Source organism: Miniopterus natalensis, chromosome X (assembly GCF_054644295.1).
Source record: "Miniopterus natalensis isolate mMinNat1 chromosome X, mMinNat1.hap1, whole genome shotgun sequence".
NCBI lineage: Eukaryota > Metazoa > Chordata > Mammalia > Chiroptera > Miniopteridae > Miniopterus > Miniopterus natalensis.
Genome location: NC_142103.1, coordinates 9128965 through 9152864, shown reverse-complemented (window position 1 = coordinate 9152864; position 23900 = coordinate 9128965). Strand labels below are relative to the sequence as shown.

The 23900-nt window shown below is 39.0% G+C and overlaps 1 protein-coding gene and 1 pseudogene across 5 annotated transcripts in view; both read right to left on the bottom strand.

Moving 5' to 3' along the window:
- Positions 1–5372, bottom strand: part of MBNL3 (muscleblind like splicing regulator 3) — a 96232-nt gene extending 90860 nt beyond the window's left edge. For 3 of the 5 annotated variants that reach the window (XM_016197999.2, XM_016198001.2, XM_016198000.2), the window contains exon 1: positions 4375–4782. The gene's annotated coding sequence lies outside the window, so the exon portion shown is untranslated. Of the gene's footprint in view, positions 1–4374; positions 4783–5295 lie in introns of those variants that run through there. The other 2 variants (XM_087829426.1, XM_087829427.1) reach the window with 2 other exon arrangements.
- A 7392-nt stretch (positions 5373–12764) lies between these two features.
- LOC107525778 (transcription factor BTF3 pseudogene) lies at positions 12765–13071 on the bottom strand (annotated as a pseudogene).
- Positions 13072–23900: the final 10829 nt, after the last annotated feature.

Here is a 23900-nt window from a genome sequence, read left to right as displayed (position 1 = left end):
CACTTTGTTCTTATGGCTGTTATAAAGAGTAGAAAGTTCTGGGATTACATGCTTGAGTTTCTTAAAAAGTATCATATACATAGAGAGGGAAAATATATGTTACATGTGTATGTATGCAAATTTACATAACATACATGTTCATATATACACATAACATATATGCATGCATGTGAATATAAATAATATAAATACATACACAGGTACATTTTGTATATTCACACACATACGTACACCACAAACACACACATTTAAATCAAGCTTCCTTTTACTCCTGCTGCTTCTTGAGTTCTGAGCAATGTAATTTTTTCTGAAAGTTAACTGCCTGGAGTTGAACATTCAGAGCCACGGCTCTTTTACTGAGCTTGGGAGACACTGCTTAATACAAACATTTATTATAGTTTATTATGAACCTTTTTTCTTTCATTCTTAAAATGAGAGGAATGCTATAAAAATAGGTATTTTCCTATAAACCTCCAGGGAGAAATAAATGCATAACTGTATAAATTGTTCTAAAATGAATACTAATTTGCACAGGCATGCACATGAGTGTACTTATATATATGTGGCCAGAAAAATTAGGAGTACCTTTATTTCTCAAATAAAAATATTTCTCAGTTTATATTATTTTCCCCATCAATTATTTAAAAAGAGTTGCTCAATATAGTACATAGTACGAAGTAGAACTAAATGATGGATTTATACAGGGTGTCCCCAAAAAATGTATACACACTTTAACAGCTGATGGCTCAATTTTGAAAATGAAATGTATATTAATAAACACTGCCTTTATAATTATTCAAAATGTGTGTATACATTTTTTGGGACACCCTATATTGTGTCTGTACTAGAATGATCTGGAAAAATATCTTCTCTAATCTATTTAGGTCACATAGATATTATTAACAGCTGATAACATAATTGACACCTTTTTTATCCTAATTCTCAAAGTTGCCTTTCCAACATTGCCATTGGCTATCTTGAGGCAATATATAACCATTCAGGAAGAATAGGATGCCATGGAGCCCCTGGTTCCCTTAAAATCTAAAACGCCCCCATTAATATAGATCTAATTGCTTCTCTTTTGGTCATAATTTGTGTTTGTTTGTTGTTTTGTTGGTTGGCGATTAAACCACTTGCTCCCAAACACAGTTTCTTTTCATAGAGGAAAAATTTCCACCTCATTTTACCTGAGATACAGGCTTATTTCTAATTTTGAAGTGAGAACAACATTACACCTGGGGAGAGGAACAAAAATCCCACAAAGAAACAAAACTTCTGATTTTTATTTTCTTGACATCACACACATTAATAATGAGAGGGAATCCATCTGTTCACCCTACCAGACTTTGTTATACGAAAACTCAACAGCATGGAAGCACCTTGATGAAGTAAAAGTGATCGTAGCTTGCATGCTCTTTCAGACACTTGATAGTTTTAACATGGCAGGGACCATTATCTCAATTTAATTACAGGATCAAATTACTTGTCAAACATGTACTGTAACTTATTCGTGTCTGCTCTGCCCCATCCCTGTTTGTAATCCTATCAGACAACATTATTTATTTCAAAACAGAAAAATTCAGCCACTTTCCTGAATTTATTGTCCTATAAGCAGGAAAAGAATAAAATTTTAGGAATGAAAATCTTCTCACCTCTTTCTTCCTTCCACTCCAACTCACATATGAAAACAACTGAGTGAAGAACAAAATTGTACTTCAAACTATAGTCAGCATCTGCACAGCAGCCAAGAGATTGTCACTGTCCCAGCATGTGTAGTACTTACTGTACAGCCTCAACAGACAAAACCTTTTTCACCCCAAGTTGCTGTGATTACTTTTTCATATTGTAGAGCGGGGTCAATCATAATACACCTACTGGTCAAAGGGATAAATTACACAAGTGCCTAGAAGTACAATGAGAAGCAAGAGAACCTATTTGAGGGAAACAGAATTCAGGCAATTAGGGGACTATACATTCTAATCTACTTAAAATGTTTAGGTTCTTACAAGTACACAAAAATGTCTTCTGTTTAAATTAAAAGTTGTGCACAAAATCTGCTCCTCTGTGAGTTTACAAGCTATTCTTTTTTTTTTTCTTTTTAATTGAACATTTATTAAGCACCTACTTTGTGCAAAGTATTGCTTAGGTAAAGGGTGGGTGCAAGGGAATACCAAGTATACTTTGGATACCAGCTCATAATCAGAGGTTTTATCCCCCCTTAAAAAACAGCTGTTGTCAAATGCCTGGTGTGGGCAGTCGAGGATAAAAAGGTACTTTACAATAGTCCTGGGAATCATTATGAGTGCTAAAAGCAGCAAAGGGAATTAGAGAAATGAAGTAACTCTTAGAAGTACAGCAAAACATGCAATCACCACCTGTAGCCCAGTAATACACGGTGTCCCAAAAAGTGTATTGACACTTTGAATAATTATTAATGGGTTAATAATTCCAATGCGTTAAGTCTGAAAAGAAAGAAATATAAATTGAGCTATCAGCTGTAAAGGGTGTATACATTTTGGGTGGGACACCTCATATATCAAAATATTATTTTGCAAACTCCTTCACTTATGTTTTCATACAAGGTCTCCAATCTCATTATTATATGAAGCTGCAGAATGTTAACTGGCACAATTTCCTTCTAAGGTCTCTGACAGTAGATGAACTCGTCTACTCTGGCCTCAAGGTTTAGTAGTTTCACTTTTTTTTCAAAGGATGCATGTAGTCTGAAGTATTTCAGCAAACAAGGCAGCAAGCACACCAGGAAGCAAAGCTTGCTGAACTGGGATCTAAATATGTAATCACTAAAAATGGGAGAAGTTGCTTTTGGTCACCTCTCTCTCTACCCCTTGCAAAATTGGGAGTACCTATTGCTCTACCTGCAGGAACTCTTCTTTCAGATGTGAAGCAATGAATTGCCCCATACACTTCTCTCAACAATCATCTGAAAAACGGATGCAAAGTTTATTATCGAGTAAATGCCATTGTAAACAGTCCACTTCTTTCTTTCTAGGTACACTTTAGCACCCAGGCAGGAAAACTGCACAGTTCTTTAATAGGTGGTGAACAATACCCCCTGCCCCCTTTCCCAGAAGCTTGCTAAATTTAATGGCAGGATAGTCTGCCAGCCAAGTAGCTTCTATTGTTTGGGGAGAAATAAAAAGTAGACAGGGGTATTATAATATTAGTTGGGCCATGGACAAAAGTCCTTTTAGGTTATGTTTAGGGAAGTTTCTATAAATATGAAGGCATCCCCCCAAAGTATTGCATATTGGAAAAAAAATTAAAACAACTTTAAAAAGTATTTAAACATTTGCATTGGCAAAAGAGGAAATGTGAATATAATCAGAAAAAGCTGAGGTCTCTGGTAAGCCTTACTGTTAGCATGTCTTTCATCAGAGGGGGAAAAACACACCTCATAGATGAATTGTATGAAGCATTGATGTCTAATCATTTCTACAAGTATTTAAACAGTCCACTTTCCAACCATTATATCAGTAATCAACCAAAGACATATTGATTAAACCAGGAAGTCAACATAGTGAAAAATCAAATATCATTTCAAAATTAAATCTGAGAATAGTTTTGTTTTAATTGATGCTTTCCCAAGAACACAATACATGTGTTGAGATAGGCTGTGGGAATCAGTCAGTGCCCATTTACAAACACTAGCAACTTAGGAGCATCTAAGAAAAAAAGAACTGTTCTAAACTACATTCCCGTAATTAAACAGCAACACAATAAGTTCACCCTCACTGTTGTATCTTGCTATACCAGATCAATGGGCAGTAGTCAGAAAAACACATAGATCTACTCCAATAATGATAAAACGACACAAATGAATCACCTAAATGTTAACTTTCATTACTCTCCTTGATTTAATTTCATTTTCTTGCCATAAAAGCCTATTGTGTGGATGCTAAAAACTAAAGTTTTTAATAGTTTAATCGTTTGAATTTACCGTCATGCCCTTAAGATGCCTGCCGGTAGTACAAGCCAGCTGCCCAGATGTGCTGATCTAGAGGAGAGCGGGAAAGACCAGGGCTCCAAGGAAGCTGGGGCACTGCTCAGGGTACAGCAGGACCACGAGCAAAATTAGTTGTTAAACGCATTTGCTGACAATATGCCATGCAAGAAGTTTCTCTAATTACTATATAGAATAGATATTATGCATGCAGCAATGTAAGAAAATTGAAAATAGAAAAAAAGAGAGGAAGAACAAGACGAAGAAAGATCAAAGCCCTAACTTTGCAACAAAATTGCAGGGTCAATCTTCTCTTTGCCATTTTGAAAAGTAAAGTTTAAAAGGCATTTTATTTCGTCCGCATCCTGGGAAGGCAGCCACTCTCAAGAATCCCAGTTCCTCTCCAGCCTTACCTTGTGTTGCTAGAGCAAACCCAGGGGTTAAGAGGTCCCACTCTCAGCGACAGCGGCAGCGGCAGCGACAGCGGCAGCGGCAGCGGCAGCGACAGCGACAGCGACAGTGGCACATGCCATCTGTTAGCTACAGAAGCAAAAGCAACGCCGCGCGAGGTGGCTCAGGTGCCCGGAGAGCACTCAGCGGGGGTGTGTGCTCAATGCCGCCATTTTAAAGGAGTCTGTGAAATCATTAGATCCGAGCAAATTACCGCCTGCCCCACCCACGGAACTTCACGGCTGGGACGTGCAGCCCTCGTCCCAGTCGGCCGCTGCGAGATATAAATGTCACGCCAGGAGACGCGCAGCCGAGGACAGCCGGGTGGAGGTGACGATCCCTTCGCGCCCCTCTGCCCCCAGAACGCTGTGCTCTTACCCCCCGGCTTTTGGGCCCACGAGAAATGATATTTTATTTTCTAGCAAACTCGGCGCCCCTTTCGGGGACAGTCGGAGAGCTGGGGGCCCAGGGGCCGAGCGGCCTCCCCCCGCCCCGCGCGCTCTTGGTTCAGTCCGTCCGGAGATTCCCGTCGAGCTCCCCAGCGCCCTCCCGGCGGCAGCGGCGGGCGGGCTCGGGGCTCCAGCCCGGCAAGCGGCTGCCATGGCAACCCGGGCCCAAACCCCGCCCGGCCCTGCCAGAGGCGTGCCCTCCACCAGCTGTCCCCCGTCAGGGCTCTGCGACACAAGCAGTTGGGGTCGTGGGGCTGCCCTCCCCATGTTCGTGCCGCGCAGACGGGAAGCGCCGAGGGGAGGGCGCTAGCGAGGGGACATAGGGCGCCAAAGAGGTAACTCCTGCGAAACTGTCTGGTGGCACCAGCGCAGGGCCGCTCTCGGCGGCCCAGCCCCGTCCCGCCCAGCCAGGTAGCGGGCGCGCCCCCGCCTCACCTGCCACCTCCTCACCTGGCTCCGCGCTGCGGGCCAGCGGGAGGTCGGCCGCCTGCCACCGGGCACCCGCGTCCACTCTGTCACTGTCTGTCCTCTGCCTCCTGCTCGCTGCTCCCAAAAAACCGCCAAAATATCTTGCCCCTGGTACGGGCACTTTCTCACTGTAGGGCGCTGTTTCGTCGCCAAATATACTCTTTGTGTGGTTCGTTCAGACGTGCACGGTTTCAGAGTGCAGCGCGGGCTTTATTACTAGGGGGTGTGGCGCCTCAGCCCCAAGCCCCGCGGCCCAGCCCCCGCTGCAAATGCTCTTAGTGATTTCATTATTAAAGGAAGGGGGGCGGCAAGTCATAAGCCCAGGTTTTACAAAAGTGAAAACAGGCAGATTGCACAAAACCGGGGGTGGAGGTGGGGGGCAGCAAAGTTTCTAGAGCTTCAGGAACTGAAATGCCAGTAAGAAATGCAGTGTGATGTAAAGCTGTAGCTTTAGAGGCATTTCAGTTACAGGTGAAGTGAAATAGGAAATTTTAAAAATTACTGTACTCAATAAATATATCGCCTTACTGAAGGCAGAGAGGAAGGAAGGAAGGAAGGAAGGAAGGAAGGAAGGAAGGAAGGAAGGAAGGAAGGAAGGAAGGAAGGAAGGAAGGAAGGAAGGAAGGAAGGAAGGAAGGAGAGAAGGAAGGAGAGAATAAAGGAGGAAGGAGATCAGTAAAGAAGGAAGGAGAGAAGAGAAGGAAAGAACAGAGAGAAGGAGAGAGGGGAGAAGAGAAGAAGAGAAAAAGAGGAAGGAAGCAAGGGAGGGAGGGAGGGAGGGAGAGAGGGAGGGAGGGAGGGAGGGAGAGAGGGAGGAAAGAGGAAAAGAGAGGAGAGAAAGAGAGAAAGAAGGAGAGAAGGAAGGACAGGAGAGAAGGAGGGAAGAAGAGAAGGAAGGAGAGAATAAAGAAGGGAGGAGAGAAGGAAAAAAGGAGAGAAGGAAGGAGAGAAGGAAGAAGAGAATAAAGAAGGAAAGAGACCATGAAAGAAGGAAGGAGAGAAGGAAGGAGAGAAGAAGAGAAGGAAGGAGTGGAGAGGAGAGAAAGAAGGAGGAGGAGAGGAGAGGGAGAGGGAGAGGAGGAGAAAAAGAGCAATGGTGGGGAGAGGGACTGGGGAGGGGGAAGGGACAGGGTGGAACAGGTCATTGGGGAGAAAAAGGGACATCTGTAATATTTTAAACAAAAATAAAATTTTAAAAAAACTAAATAAATAAAAATTTAAAAAAGAAAAAAAAAAAGAGCAAGGGAGGGATGGAGGGAGGGACAGAGGGAGGGAGGGAGGAATGGGAAAGGAAAAGGAAAATACTCACCAGCTGCTTTTCTGGGTCCTATGTCTCCTTTAAATTGTCCAGTCCTTAATTTCCCTTTAAGAACCTCACAGAGGTAAACGGTCTATGTGTATGGTTCCCTTCTTCAGTGGAGTTTGAAGGGTAGGAGAAGCCCTAAAGTAGGATTCCAGATATGTTTGAATAAGAAATAAGCAAAGCAAATGCAATTATATATTTTGATGTAAAAATGTGCATCTGGACAACTAAATTACAGGTTTCAATTTAATGCAAGTGTAAGAGTGACACCAGCTGTCTCTTAATTGGAGCTTTACAATAATAAATGCACGCTTTTATTTAATTTTACAAGGACAATTTTAATTGATAACATGCACGTATGCAGGAATATACGGGCAAGCTTATAGCAGTGCATGCATGGGCTGCTTTCCTGCAATGCACTGCTTCACTCCCATACAGATTTTTAGATGCTTAGCAGAAAGTGCAAAAACATCACATATTTAAGCAGTAGTTAGGTTGAGGAGTGGAGTGAATCCTCAGGCTAATTATATTTTTATTTCTGCCAGACTGATCCAAATAGAATTCTCTAGCTAATTTTAGGCAGGAAGTCAATCTCTTTTTGTTAAATATGACATAATAGAAGCAGGGTCATAATGACTAGAAGGAGAATACTGGCACAAACTGCCCTTTAAATAATTAAGAAAAAACAAACAAACATGGTGTTCCACAAGCATCGTGAAAGTTTTTAAGACAATGTACAGGACAGTGTCTGATATTTTTGTAGTAATGGGTAGAATCTTAATGTAAGTCAAACAGAAGCCAGGGATTTCTGGTTATTTGGAGGAAAGGGGAGAAAAAAGAAAGGCTCTAATTCCAAACCACCTCCCTTCAAATGTGCTAAATTACCTGCACTACTCTAAAAGTCAAATATGACTGACACATAGGAAGTAGCTTTGGCATTCCGGGAACTACCATAGTTAATGGAGGTGTTGGCTACCAGAGTAGGCTGGAGAGAAAGAGAAAGCTAAATTATACAACTTTATTCCCAGTGATCTAACAAATAAGGAACTGTTATCACAACGAGTCAGCAAAGGAGTCTTTATACAAAGCATAACTTGGGTCAACACCAGTTCTTTTACTTCTGTCCACCATTGCAAATCCTATCCCCTATAGGAGGCTCCAGGTTTCCCTAATCCCATACTAGCTGAATCAATTTTATTGTTATTACATTGTTGAAATTGCTTAATCATAAATTTAAGGCCATAGATACATCAATGGTTTAGTTCTCAGGGTAGCATAGCCTTAACATTGTCTCTTGATTGAAATTTCTGACCAGTGAAAGTTGCAAATGAGACTTTATTATTCTCTCTCTTTCACACCGGACATAAAGGGAACCTTGTAAACAAATTTTAGCCTGATAACTATCCTCCTTTTATTCAGGGTGGTATGACCTGCACAAATGAAGCTAGACAAATTTCCATGCAACCAGGTCACTAGAGAGTTTTCAAAGGAGGTAGGAAATTGCTGTCCCCCTCCCTCAGAATTTTAAAAGGACTCATTGCTCTCTGGGTTGGACTCACCTTGGAATTACTTTCCACATTGTAGAGTGGTCAGAGCTAGCTAAGATTTTTTTTTTTAATTTTCTTCCCCTTAGGCATGATTAGAGGTATCACCCACGAAAAATCAAATTGTATAGTGACTGATCCACTAGATGAGTTCTTAAAGTTATGTCTGTACATTATAGTCTCTGAATACTTAAGACTTGTTTTCCCATTGTATTTTGGGCTAGTCTGAGAACCACATTTCCTAATGGATCTTCAAAGATTAGCACTCACAACACTTGGATTTAAATTTTCAGTCCTTTCCTTCTCCTCTAGGCAGTCGACTAAGTAGAGGCAGGTAAGTAAACATTTAAACACACTTGGGGAACATGTTCCCTATGCTCTCCCTTTGTCTTCATGTTTGAAATGGGCACTTATACACACAAATGTATGGCTGAGACTGTAGCTTAGGATGTAGCAGCCACTTAAGTGGCATGTTCTTCCAATAAATATAATCAACTTTGATGAGGGACAGAATTCTAAAAGTTGCATAATAGTTTAATAACAAAAGGATTATTGTAATCTACAATTAAACAAAATGCTGCTGTGTTTTTGAAGATGCTGATAGGTGAAAAGTTAAACTCTCTCATATGTCAGTGTATCGTGATTTTCAGAGGGTTTTGAACTCTCAATATATTCTATCAAAATTATTCTTTTACTCCTTTGCTAAGGCACATAACTCATTTTTTTCTCTTTAAAAGGTAGTCAAACAAATACTCTTGGACATACAGGCAGGTCATGCTATGCACAAGGGGGAAGGATCTTACACCTCTTTTGAACCTGTGGAATTATTCCCACCACCTTAATGCTATTAGCAAATGCTACCATTTGCCGCTGCTATGTTCTAACAATGGCTCCACAGGCTGCAGCCCCACAGCAGCATTTGGGCATATAAGGTCATTCCATACAGAAGCCTCTGGACATATAAGGATGGTTAAATAACAGCAGACACTGGTCATTCATCAATTTCTGAAAAGTCTTTTTCATTCAGAGTTGGGAATTTGGGGGTTTGGGGCTCACAAAAAGATTCTGATCAAATAAACAGAAAAAAGCAGAATCTACTTCTTATAAAGCTTTAGACAATCAAATAAATGCTGGCTTCCAAGTAACCCCTTTGTAAAATTATGCAGACTATATTTCTTACAGAAGAAGGGATAAGGCAATCCAATAACTAGTTATATGCTGAAATAATTGCAAGCAGAGATAATAAATTGATCAGCAAGTTTCAGGTTGCAAAAAAGCCTTGAAATTCATATTTTTCTTTCATACAGTTGTCAGAATTATCTGAACATGTTCTAACAAACACAGAAGAAAACAGAAAAAATATTAAAGGATCACATCCTCTAAAAAACACTTAGGCCTGATGGATTTATAAGGTGATTTTTCCCCTAGTCCTTTGAAGAATATATTATACAAATTTTCCTTGAGTATTGAGAAATGTGGTATACTTTTTAAATTATCCTCAGAGTGAAATATGGTAAGAATGATACAGATAAAAATGATACAAAAACATAAGAATAATAAAAAATGTGAGAATGAATGGTATTTTAAAAAACATGACCTAGCCCTGGCCAGTGTGGTCAGTTGGTTGAGCATCGACCCATGCACCAAGGAGGTCACTGGTTTGGTTCCTGGTTGGGCATGTGCCAGGGTTGTGGGTTCAATCCCCAGTGGGGGGGCATTCAGATTGTGCAGGAGGCTGCTCATCAATAGATGTTTCTCTCTCATTGATGTTTCTATCTCTCTCTCCTTCTCCCTCTAAAATTAATAAAAACATATAAAATATGACCTATTATCACTTAGGAATATGATCATTACAATAGCAACCATTGAATGTGGAAATACTACATATCAGGCACTGGACTAAGAAGCATGTTCAAAAGTTTGCTCATTTCAATCCTCACAATGATCTCTATAAGGTATATATTATGTTTTTATTGTTAAGAAAAGGAAAATGAGGCTCTTCCAAATTAACAAAGTAACAAAGCTATTAGGTGGCAGAACCAGGACTCAAAGTTAGTTGTCTCTGATGACAGGGTCCATACTTTTAACTACTACACAATGCCAAATACAACTATTATGAGGTCCAGTTGGATTTGAACTCAAACACGTGCTCCTCCTATGCTACTGCTTCTTGTTGATATGGGCATTTTAATCAAAATTCTACCAATAAAATACAGAAACTTATTAAAATAATTTTAAGTATTTATCAAATATTGTTTATCCCAGAAATGAAAAGATGATTTCAGACAAAACTACCAATCAATATTGTTGACAAATGTGCAATCATCTTAGTAAACTACAAAAAGGCATTTGATAAAATCCAGTTCCTCTTTATGGTTAACATCTTTTAAATATAGAATTAGAGAACTATCCTTTAGCATGATAAAATAAGTATATTCAAAAAACAAAAAACTAATTTCCTACTTATTGGAAAAACAAAGTCATTTCCCATAAAAACTAGACCAAAACAAGGGAGTTTTTATTCATTTATAAGTTTAGTATTTCTGAGAAATTCTTGTTTTGGTAAAAAGGCATGCAAATAAATTAGAAGTAAATATTTGGAAATAAGAAATTACAGAGAGATAATTTTCAGACAGCAGAGTATATACCCAGAAAAGCCACATAATCAACCTCAAATGATTAGACAAAACTATAGCATACAGCAAATTCACAAAATGCTAGATAAGTCTTTGAAATCCAATAAAATATCTACCAGTATGCCAGCCAAAAGGAGAAAAAGTAACATCTACAATAAAGCAAAAACATTAAAGTGTTTGGAAATAAGTAAATATCTACACAAAAGTGTGAGAAAGAAATAATATGAAACCTTAATGGCAGAAACAAAGAAAAATCTGAATAAATGTAGTCATACTGCATTTCTGAGTGGGAACACAGATGGTATGAAACTGATACTTCTTCATAGGTTGACTTAGAGATGTAGACAATTCAAATGAAGGTATCTCTTATATCAGAATAATTTGTAGTAACAATTTTGTACATTACTATATAGGGAAACAAAATGCTAGGATACATTATAAATTATCACTAGATGAAATGGCAGAATTCTGACGCAAATCAGAAATATTTATTAATAACAGTTAGACCAGAAAAAGGCTCTAATAAAAGTAAAAGTTGAATGTTTGATGAACAAAATAGAACAAAACAATGGGGAAAGTACTCATTATTAAGTAAATTCACCTGGGATAACTGGTCATGAATATGTAGAGGAAGTAATGTAAACCTCTATCTTTTACCATACACAACAGTTCATTCTACATTAACTAAAAAACTAAATGTTTAAGGAAAACTAAAATATATATATTAAGAATAGGCTGGAGTATTTAACTCAATGTTGGGAATTTTTAAAGTTTTGAAGTAATAGAAAATATTGCAAAGGAAGAGAGTACTGCATAATACAAAAATGTAAAACCATTATCAAAACAAAGGTTAAATGTTGGAAATGTTAAGAAGATTATCAATAAGTGAATAGCATCTAAACTGTATGCACAGGTTCTGCAAATTTACAAGATCATTACTAGATCCCCAAGGGACAACTAGTCAAAGGGTATCAGTGCAGCTAGAAGAAATAGATATTGTTCCAACTCAGAAGCACCATTTGATACTTAATATAATTGACAAAAATAACAATTTACAAAACAATATTGTACAGACTCTGGAAAAACAGGTTCATTCAAGTTGCTGGTGGCATTGGGAACTAGGTCAAGAATCATAAAAATGTTCATAGTGCTAGAGTCAGGGATCCCAATCCTGGATAATAATTCAAAAGAACGAAAAAGCAGCCTTAGTTTGAATACTATAAGCCTTAAAATAATCTTGATATCCAACAAGAAGGGAATGGTTGAGTTATTTATTATATATTAATCTAATGAAACGATTTGAACACTGTAGAAAAACAGAAAATTGTATGAAATAACATTAATAGAAAGTTATAATGCAAAATTATTTTTTCACCTTGCTTGCATCCAAGAGTACTCATAAGGATAATGATCAGGAGAGCCCAATATTTAGATCTAGGTTTTCAAAAAAGCTAATACTGGGGGAATTTGTTTAATTTTTATTATTTTGAAAATTTGTTTAATAAAGCAGTATTAAATTGAAGAAATGTTTTGATGTGAGAATTAGACTTCTATTTTAAATAAACTACTTCTATTTCTCTCATGTTCTGCCATTTCTCTCTATCTTTCCCTGTATTTCTCAATATCTGATCCTTTATCTTTTATGAATATTTCTCTGGTCCTCTCTCTCTTTCTTTATTTCTCTCTTTCCAACCCCCCACCCTAGGCAAAGAACTTTATTAACCTTTGTTTCAAACTTTATTCCCAGGCTTCTTCAGCTTAATTAGCTGCAAAGAATGATTTGTGTATAAGTAAAATTGAAAAGAGCCGCAGTGTCCAAGGAGCTTGGACTTAAAAATATTAGAGATCTAGATTTTATCAGACCCATGAACAAAATTTGAAAAAGCAGTCATAATATAAAATAGCAGCTCCCAGTAAGTTCTTCAAGTTTATCTTCTTCAGAAGTTTCTCAATTCAGTTTGCTTCATTCTTGGAAGCTTCATAAAAATTCTCCACAAGATCTGGAATTTCTTCATCATCATTATCCTCTCCCATAGCAAATGGTGCTTTTCCACTCACAGATTATTGGGGCACAGCTTCAGCCAGTGTCCTTAAGCTAGTCAGACTGCACCTAGCTGGTTTGAGATGCTGTGTAGCATTTCTGTCAGCTGTTTTGTCTCTGTGTGGCCTATAATGCTGAAAGTGTTCACTGCCAGAGATGCCTGAACTTTAGGGTTATTAAAGTGGATCACTGTTCCTTGGTTTGTAAACATATTTACCTCTTCAATACCAGAGATATTGTTTACCGCTATGTTCTTTAAGAAGAACTGAAGTTTGTTTTTCATTATCTACTATGGCTACTCTGTGAGCCACCTTCTTCTTTCTTCAAGCAGTTCCTTTCCCACCAATGGGTACTTGTACTTACAGTTTGGCTAGTTTCTCTTGTTCATGATGGTTCCTTTTATCTTGTTGGAGAGGAAACAGAGACCACACAGGGCACTAAGGTTGGTGCTCAGTGGGCTCTTGAGCAGACCAGCTGAGAATAGTGCACACATGCTGGGACACAAGATGACAGCTAGCTCTGGCTATCTCTCTTTTTCTTTTCTCTCATCCCCCTTACTTCACCTTTTTTGTTTTTATGTTTCTTAGCTCTTTTTGTGACTTTGTTCTTGGAATGGTTAAAATATGGGACACAAATGTATTTTATTTGTTTTATCTGTTGAAGAAAACATTGCTTTTGTTCATTTTTAAAGTGAATAAGCTCATGGGAATGCAGATTGGTGCAGCCACTGTGGAAAACAGCCTGGAGTTTCCTCAAAAAACTAAAAATGGAACTGCCATTTGACCCAGTGATCCCACTTCTAGGACTATATCCTAAGGATCCCGAAACATCAATCAGAAAGAATTTATGCACCCCTATGTTCATAGCAGCACAATTTACAATAGCTAAGATCTGGAAACAGCCCAAGTGCCCATCAGTAGATGAGTGGATAAAAAGCTGTGGCACATTTACCCTATGGAATACTATGCAGCTGTAAAGAAGAAGGATCTCGTGCCCTTTGGGACAGTATGGATGGACCTGGAGAATATTACGCTAAGCGAAATAAGCCAGGCACAGAAAGACAAATATCACATGATCTCACTTATATGTGGAATCTAAAAAACAGAATAAACTAATGAACAAAATAGATTCAGTGAGACAGGAGCATGGATCAGACTGACAAATCTCAGAGGGAAGGTGGGGGTGGATGGGAAGAGATTAACCAAAGAACTTATAAGCATATATGCACAGCCCACGAACACAGACAATGGACAGATGGGGATCTGGGGAGAGGGGTGCGGTAGGTGGAGGGGAGAAGGGGAGGAAATGAGGGACATCTGTAATACTCTCAACAATAAAATAAATAAATATGAATAAGCTGAATTAATTATTTTTGAGTTATGCTTAAAAGGCACCTGAATTTAATTATCTTTTAATTATTTATGCATGGCCAAGGCCAAATCAAATGTTTCTGCAAGGCTGTAAACTATATCAAGTGGAAAACACTTCATATCATAATTCCATCGAATTTATCATCACAAAAAAAACAATGAACATAAATATGAAAGATTAACATTCACATGTATAGGAAACCCTGTTATTCCAATTTTCAAGTTTTCAAATATCTGACTTTTAGTCATGCAAAAACATGCTCTAACCCCTATGCAACATGTTAATGCAATAATTACAATGTTAATACAATAATTACAATCTTGTATTTTGCTTTTGTGATATTGTGAATATAATATCAGTATGAATGGGTATTCTTAATCATAAAACCTGAGATGACACTAATTGGTAATGAACAAGTGCAAAAAAATGGGCAAGAGCTAAAAAAATATCTATTGGAAATACAGGGGTGGGCAAAATTAAGTATACAGTTTGTATGGAAAAATATATAATACAAGAATAAATAATAATACAAGAATATACTCTGTGTTTTGCTTACTCGGGACTGTAAACTTACTTTTGCTCATCCCTGTATTATGACATTGGACAACTTAATTTCTCTCAATTTCCTCATAAATAAAATGCACATGATTCTAGAACCTTCTTTGTAGCATACAAGCATACCTTGTCTTATTGTGCTTCTCTTTATTGCACTTTGTGTGTATTTTTTGTTTATTTGTTTGTTTGTTTCTGGGTTATTTTATTTTATTTTTACAAATTGAAGGTTTGTGGTAACCCCGAGTAGAGCAAATCTCTGGACACCATTTATCCAACAGGCTCAGATGATGGTTAGCATTTGTTAGTGACACAGCATTTTTAATTAAGGTATGCACATTTTTTAGACATAATGCTATTGCACACCTAGTAGACTATAGAACAGTGTAAACATAACTTTTATATGCACTAAGAAACAAACAAAAAAAATCATGCTACTCACTTTATTGCAGTGTTCTGGAACCAAACCCACAATATCTCCGAGGTATGCCTGTATATTGTAGGATTAAATATGACAAGGTTATGATCCTACAGCACATATAATACCTGGCACATAGTAAGTACTCCATCAGTGAGAGAAGGGGGAGGGCATTGAAGATTTGGAGGCTCAGTGTGCACATTGGCTTAGAGGAAAGAATTCAGAGGGCATGTTGGAGAAAGAGAAGAGATGGCTTAGCTATACTCATGCTGGAGAGGCTATTTGGCAAATTTTCCTTCTACTTATAGAAAATAAGATTGGTAACACTTCAACTGTACCTCATCAGATCTTCAGAGTAGCCACCAGGTTTAAACATCCCTTTCATTTTTAGAGTGAAGTGGAGGAGGGAGAGCATGAGAGGCAGTTCCTTGTCACTCTTGTGTGAGACACAGAAAGAAGGTGTTATCAGCCCCACAGTAACTTGGATTTCTCTTGCCATATGGGGACATGACTGCAATATTCTTGATATGAGATGACAATGTGTGCTTCAGTGGTGAGTCTCTATGAGCTGGTGGTTATGTCAGACCTGTCTGCTGATGCTATACAGGAAGGGGGAACTTAAACCTGAGATGCTGTTTGGTATAATAGAGTGGTTAAGCGCACAGATCCTACAGTCACACTGCCTGTATCCACTTACTAGGAGTGTGACCTTGAGCAAGTAACCCCCTCTGTGACTCAGTTATTTGTTTGAAAACTGGGGACAATGACATACATACTTCATGGGGTTTGTAGTGAGAATTAAATAAGATAACATTATGTAAAACACTTAAAATGTTGCCTACCAGATCATGAGTGCTGGCTATTTTTATCCATGCACAAATATCACATTTATCAGCTTCTCTTGTGATCAGGAGACTTTTCTTCATGGGTCCAGGGAGAACACATCTCAGATACAAAAGAGGAGGATCATGCATTTTCTCTCTTATCTAAACTTGGATGGGGCATAATAAAAGCCGTAAGACAAAGACTTTGACACCAGGGAGACTTTGCAAATGACTAAACCAGGCAGATGTTAATCCTGAAATCCTGGGTATTGTAGGGGCACTCTTCCTCTCCAGGCTGCAGTGAGCCTTGGAATTTCCTGCAATCATGCCTTAATGTCTTTTTTAAAAAAAAACCCTCTCAAAATGAACAAATTACCCAGGAAGAATAACACATTAACCCGTTAGCTGGATGAACACTTTAGCAAAGATTACTTTGATCAAATTACTTAGCTTTAGGAAGCTGGACCATGAGGCCAGTGAATGAAGGAAAACTAAATGGTGCTGCAAGGGGGAAAAAAGAGGGAAAGGGCATCTTGAGGCAGCCTGAAGGCTACTGAGGACTAAAATCTGACAAAACCATGGGCTCCCCTAGATGGAGCATAGAACACCCTTACTCCTACAATCTTCCTTACTCCCTTTATCCTGTTTCATTTTATTTTCTCTCATTTTTTTTCGGTTTTTTTTTTTTTTGTATACCATACATCACATAGTGCAGGGCCAAGCACACAATCAACAGATGTTTATGAAGTACCTGCTGAGTAAATAAGTACCTGTAGTGGATGGAAGCCTCCAAAATGCTTCAGGGATATTCTGTCTTGCACACACTAGGTATGGTTAAAAAAACTACTAACTAGAAAGGGTTAAATATTGGATGTTAACCTGCTTCATAGGGTGAGGCAAGCACTTGAGGCTAAGAACAAAATGTGTACTAAGAAAGTACTCAAAAAACAAGTGGAGTATAATGATGGGCACTCCAGAATCAAGCAGGGGTAGAAGATCCAAGCATAGAGCTGGTGCACATTAAAGAAAATGCCAAGGCAAGATTGATTCCAAGAACCAGGAGAAAGTTGAGTTTCAAAGAGAGGAAATTAAGAAAATAAGCAGCTTTTTATTGAGTGCCTTCTTTGTGCCAGGCACTTTCACTGAATTTATCTAATGAATTCCTCACAATACAGCCAACAGTAATTGTCTCTCTTTTTTTTTCTTTTTGATCCTCACTCGAAGATATTTTTTTGATTGCTTTTCAGAGAGAGTGGAGAGAGAGAGAGAGAGAGAGAGAGAGAGAGATTGAGGAACATCCATGTGAGAGAAGAGACACATCAATCGGTTGCCTGCCCGGGCGGGGATGGAGCCTGCAACCGAGGTACATGTGTCCTTGACCAGAATCAAACCAGAGAGCCTTCAGTCCCAGGGTCGATGCTCAAACCACTGAGCCAAACCGGCTAGGGCTATCACTATTTTTTTTTTTATAAGTGGGACAACTAATCATCAGAAAAGCTAGGCAAATTGTAGCATACTGAAATCACTAAGTGCACAGACTTGGACATAATCTACTTGGGCTTAAATCCTGGCTCCGCCACTTATTAATTGAGTGGTCATAGGCAAGTAATTTAACTTCTCTGTTCCTCAGTTTCCTCAGAGAAGCTATACGGTACCACCAAAGTTCCCGGAAAAACATAATTTCCTATATTACCCTTTTCCAGGCATATGGCACTGAGTCATAAGAAATAACAGCAATACAAAATAGCCAGATGCACACTGGTGTACTTGAGCTAAGTACAAAAGAAGATCTAGAGTTATTTTTAAGATATGTTCTATGTCTAAAGTGCTTTCTGAGCCTTAAATATACTATACAGTCATCTCTCTAAAGGAAAACAGAAATTTACCTAAGTTCTAAAAACACTTGCTAGGACAGTAAATGAATGTACACAATTTCCCTGATCAGAAACCTTCATTCCAATTTGATGCAAGCCATAAATGAAATGACTTGGCTGATTTTAAGTCAGTCCCCCATGAACATTTGTTTACATCTGAAAACCTCTACACGTAATTGCTCTCTCTGCTCAGGGAAGGCCCAGCTGGGATTACAAGGAGTGTTGCAAGGTTCTATGAAGGTGTGTGATCAACACTTATGGCATGAACCTGGCACTGCATGTCTGCACCCTGTCTGCCTTGGCAATTGGACCCATCAGTTTACCTCCTTCACATAACTAAAATTAGCTAAAGAGACAGCAGATGTCTTGGGAAAGAGAATACAGGGCTGTAAATAACATTTAGATCTGGTATGTCATGATACAAGGACCACAAGTCCACTTTGCTCCTGAGACGTAGTCTGTAATTACACAGTAGTTATGGTGCTCTTTCAAAAAGCCAATGATAGTACAATCTGACTGTCTGAGAGAAGAGTGTAGTTGGAGATAAGTCAGGATTAAGGACATACCATAAATATTGATTTCCAAAAAAAATGGAAATTGGCAATTTTCCTCAATCAGTTTTTTCAATTTTTTATTATTATAAAAGCAATATAGGTTTGTTTTTAATAAAACAATTTATTGAGTTATGATTGACATAAAAAGCTGTACATATTTAATATGTGCAACTTGATGAGTTAAGTGTACACCTGTGAAACCATTACCACCATCAAGGCCATAAACATATACACCACTTCTCAAAGTTTCTTCTTTGTTGTTGTTGCTGTTTGGTGGTAAGAACACTTAATATAAGATCTACCCTCTTAGCAAACTTTAAGTACAGGTATTATTAGCTATAGGCACTATTCTGTATAATATTTTCAGAAATTATTTATTTGGAGTCCCTGAAACATTGTACCCTTTAACCATGACCTACCCATTTCCCTCTCTCCCCAGCCCTTTGAAATCGCCATTTTAGCCTTTGCTTCAATAAGTTTTTGTTTTGTTTTTCTGTTTTTTGTTTTAATTTATCTTTATTGTTGAAAGTATTACTGTCCCATTTTCCCCCCAATTGACTCCCTCCACCTCGCTCCCACCCCCTCCCCAGGCCTTCACCCTGTTATTGACTGTGTCCATGGGTTATGCATATATGCATATAACTTCTCTGGTTAATCTCTTCCCACCCTCCACCCCCCTTCCCTCTTTCCTCTGAAATATGATCGTCTGTTACCTGTGTTAATGTCTCTGGGTCTATTTAGTTCGTCAGATTCTTTTGTTCATTAGCTCCTTCTTACAGAAGACCCTTCAACATTTCCTGTAGTGCTGGTCTGGTGGTGATGAACTCCTTTAGCTTTTTCTTATCTGTGAATCTCTTTATCTGACCTTCAATTCTAAATGACAGCTTTGCTGGGTAGAGCAATCTTGGTTGTAGTTCCATGTTTTTCATCACTTTGAATATTTCTTGCCACTCCCTTCTGGCCTGCAAAGTTTCTGTTGAGAAATCAGCTGACAGTCGTATGGGTGCTCCCTTGTGAGTAACTAACTGCTATTCTCTTGCTGCTTTTAAGATTCTCTCTTTGATTTTAACCTTTGGCATTTTAATTATGATGTGTCTTGGTGTGGGCCTCTTTGGGTTCCTCTTGTTTGGGACCCTCTGTGCTTCCTGGACTTGTAAGTCTATTTCTTTCCCTAGGTAGGGGAAGTTTTCTGTCATTATTTTTTCAAATGGGTTTTCAATTTCTTGCTCTCTTTCTTCTCCTGGCATCCCAATAATACGAATGTTGGGCCACTTGAAGTTGTTCCAGAGGCTCCTCATAGTATATTCATATTTCTGGATTCTTTTTTCTTTTTGCTCTTTTGGTTGGGTGTTTTTTGTTTCCTCATGTTCCAAATTGCTGATTTGATTCTCAGTGTCCTCTACTTTACTGTTGATTCCCTGTAAATTATTCTTCATTTCAGTCTGTGTAGTCTTCATTTCAAATTGGTACTTTATTATGTCATTAATTTTCTCAGTTGTTTTCATAATATGCTTACTAATATGCTTGAGCATCCTTATAAACAAAATTCTGAACTCTGTATCGGTTAGCTTGCTTGGATCTATTTCATTTAGTTCCCTTTCTAGAGATTTCTTCTGTTCTTTCCTTTGAGACATGTTTCTTTGCCTCCACATTTAGGCTGCTTCCTGGTGTTTGTTTCTATATATTAGGTAGAACTACTATGTCTCCTGGAATTTGGAGAGTGGCTTTGTGTAGTAAGTGTCCTGTAGGGTTCAGTGGCTCAGCCTCCCCAGTCCCCTGGGCTGAGCCTTCTAGGTGCTCCCTTGAGTGGGCTGTGTGCACTGTCCTGTTGTAGTTGAGCCTTGGTTGCTGTTGGTGTCACTGGGAGGAACTGACCCCCAGGCCAATCAGCTGTGAAGACCAGCTGCAACTACAGCCAGAGAGCTGCTGTGCTGGAGACACCTCTATGGAGCACGATTTACTTCAGTGGAACTTTGGTGTTCACCAAGTGTGTCCCTTGAGTATGTCACTTGTGGATGTGGTAGGGTTGTAATCTAGCGTGGTCAAGTCTGACCACCAGGTGCACTGTCTCTGGGGCTTCCAGGGAGGTGCAAAGTCAGCCTCTGCCAGTGCCTTGCCCAGGGCCACCCAGCATGATCTACACAGCAAACCGTAGTTAGCTACTACTTGTACTGGGCTTGGCGTTGTCCAGGAGAGGCCAAGGTATGAACCAATGCAGGTTGCTACTAGTGCCGGTACTAGGGCCACTTATTAAGCCATATGGGGCATGCTGCTGCTTGTTTAAGAGATTTTAGGAAAGTCCTAAGCATAAGGCTCAACAGGCCACTTGCACAGAAAAGCCACTGGAAATGGCCTGGATGAGCTTGCAGGTGGGGAGGGGCGGGACCTCCGGGAATCACTGGGGTAGGGGTGAAAGGTGTGAGTCAGGTGCTGGAGATTCAAATATGGCGCCTGCCTGCCGGCTTTGTGGGGGGAAGACTTGCAAAAGGAGCATTGACCTCTGCCAGCTCTTCTTCCTGGGAGAAACCTGCCCCTCCACCTCTCTCCCCAATTTCAGGCAGGTTAGTTCCTCCCCAAGTGTCCCACGTTCCTTTCAAGCTGCTGCCCAGCGCATCTGAGTCCATGCTGGGCCCTTAAGAGGAGCTGCTGGGGCTCCCGCAGCCTCCACGACCCTCAGCGACAGTCCCCGCTGGTTTTCACAGCCCGAAGTTGTGGGGACGTCTCTTCCCGGCCCTGGAGCGCTGGGCTGGGGACCTGCTGTGGGGCTGGAATCCCTCACTCCTCTGGGAAACCTCCACTTCCAAGGTATCCCTCCCAGGTTTAAACCGTGGCACCTGGCTGTGGGCCCTCAGCCTCCTCTCTGGGATTCAGCCCAGATCTGCCCACGTCTCTGCCCCTCCTACCAGTCTTGATGCTTTTTCAGTTCCCTGGTTGTGGGGCTTCTGTTCAGCTAGATTTCAGGAGGTTCTGAGTGATGGTGGTTCTGTATTTTAGTTGTAATTTTGATGTGGTTGTGGGAGGCGGTAGGTACAGCTGTTACTATGCCGCCATCTTGTTTCCTCCTATTTGACTATAGTCAAATAGTAAGTTTCACTATTTTAGATTCCTCATATATGGAATGTGGTATCACATAGTATTTGTCTTCCTGTGTCTGGCTTATTTCACTTAGTGTAATATTCTTCAGGTCCACTCATTTGGACACAGAGGGCAGGATTTCCTTATCTTTAAGGGCTGAATAATATTCTATGGTATGTATATCGAAATTTTTTTCAAGATTATTAAATGTATTCTTTAAATTGACACTGCTAAAACTGCTTTTAGTAATCTTGTCAGAAACTTTTTCAGAAACCTTGTAAAAGCCCTTAACTACATTTATTACAGAACCTTTATGTGTCTCTTTCACTGAGAGAACACTATAACTTTTTAAGTGTCTTGTTAATTACACCTTTATTACAAGCCTTATGAAATGTTTCAGTGCATGTATTTTTTATTACAATTATTATTTTCTTTCATTTTTATTTTATTTTTATTATTTACACTAATACAGATGTCCCTATTCCCTGCTCTTTACCTACCTCTCCTGCGCCCTCACCCCCACCTTTCCTCTGCCCCTCACCACACTGTTTTCTGTGTCTGTGGGTTATGCATATATGTTCTTTGGCTAATCCCTTCACCTTCTTTCATCCAGTCCATCCACTCCTTCCCCTCTGACAGCTGTCAATCTGTTCCATGTATCCTTGCCTCTGTTTCTATTTTGTTCGTCAGTTTATTTTGTTCATCATATAAGTGAGATCATATGATATTTGCCTTTCCAATAATTGACTGGCTTATTTCACAAAGCATGACAATTTTTTTTTATTCATGCATCTGTAGATGAACATTTAGGTTGTTTCCATATCTTGTTTATTGTGAATAATGCTGCAATGAAGGCGGAGATGCATATATCTCTACAAGATCCTGATTTTATTTCCTTTGGATTTATATCTAGAAATGGGATTGCTGGATCATATTGTAGTTTTGGGGAAACATTCAATACTGCTTTCCATGGTGGCTGTTCCAACTTACAATCCCACCAATGGTGCATAAGGGTTCCCTTTTCTGCACATCTCACAACACTTGTTATCTTTAGAACATTTTATTTTTTTATTTTATTTTTTATTTTTTTAAAAATATATCTTTATTGATTTCAGAGAGAGGAAAGGAGAGGGAGAGAGAGAGAGATAGAAACATCAATGATGAAAGAGTCATTTATTGAGCCCACAATTCCTGGGCATGCGCCCTGACCGGGAATCGAACCTCGATCGCCTGGATCCCAGGTCAACGCTCAACTGCTGAGCCACGCCTGGCCAGGCAATTTTTTTTTTTTTTTAATAATAGCACATCCTAACAGGAGGTTTTGTTATGCATTTCTTTGATAATTAGTGATGTTGAGGACCTTTTCATATATCTTTTGGCCATTTATATGTCTTCTTTAGAGAAATATCTAATCAGATCTTTTCACCATTTTTTAAATCCAGTTATTTGTTTTTGTTTTTTGCTATTGTGTTGTATGAATGCCGTGTATATTTTGAATATTAACCCACTATCAAATATATGGTTTGCAAACACCCTTATTCCATAAATTGCCTTTCATTTGTCGATTCTTTCTTTGCTTTATAGAACTTTTATTTTGATGCAATCTCACCTGTTTCTTTTTTTCTTTTCCTTTATATCCAAAACTCATTGCCAAGACCAATCTCAAAAGCTTTTACCCTGTGTTTTCCTCTAGGAGTTTTAGGGGTTCATATCTTCAGTTTAAGTTTTTAATCCATTTTGAGTTGATTTTAGTGTATATTATAAGATTTCATGATGTTGCATGTAGATATCTAGTTTTTCCAACAACATTTATTAAAGAGACTATGCTTTCCCTTTGTGTATTCTTGGTTCCATTGTTGAAAATTTTTGACCTTATATGTGGGGACTTATTTCTTGGCTCTCTATTCTATTCCACTGGTGTCTGTGTCTGTTTTTAATGCCAGCACTATATTATTTTGATTACTATAGTTTTCAATATAATTAAAATTATAATTTATAACTTAAAAGCCTCCAGCTTTGTTCTTGTTGCTCAAGATTCCTTTCGCTACTCAGGAAATTTTGTGGTTCCATATAAATTTTATGATTTTTTTCTACTTCTGTGAAAAATTCCATTGGATTTTTAAAAAATTTATCTTTATTTTTGAAAGTATTACAAATGTCCCCTTTTTTTCCCCCATTGATCCCTTCCATCCTGTATCCCTCCCCCCAGGCCTTCACCCCACTATTGTCTGTGTCCATGGGTCATGCATACAGGCATATAAATTCTTATGTTAATCTCTCATCACACACACACCCATCCCCACCTTCCCTCTGATATTCATCAGTCTGTTCCATGCTTCTATGTCTCTGGATCTATTTTGTTCATTAGCTTATTTTGTTC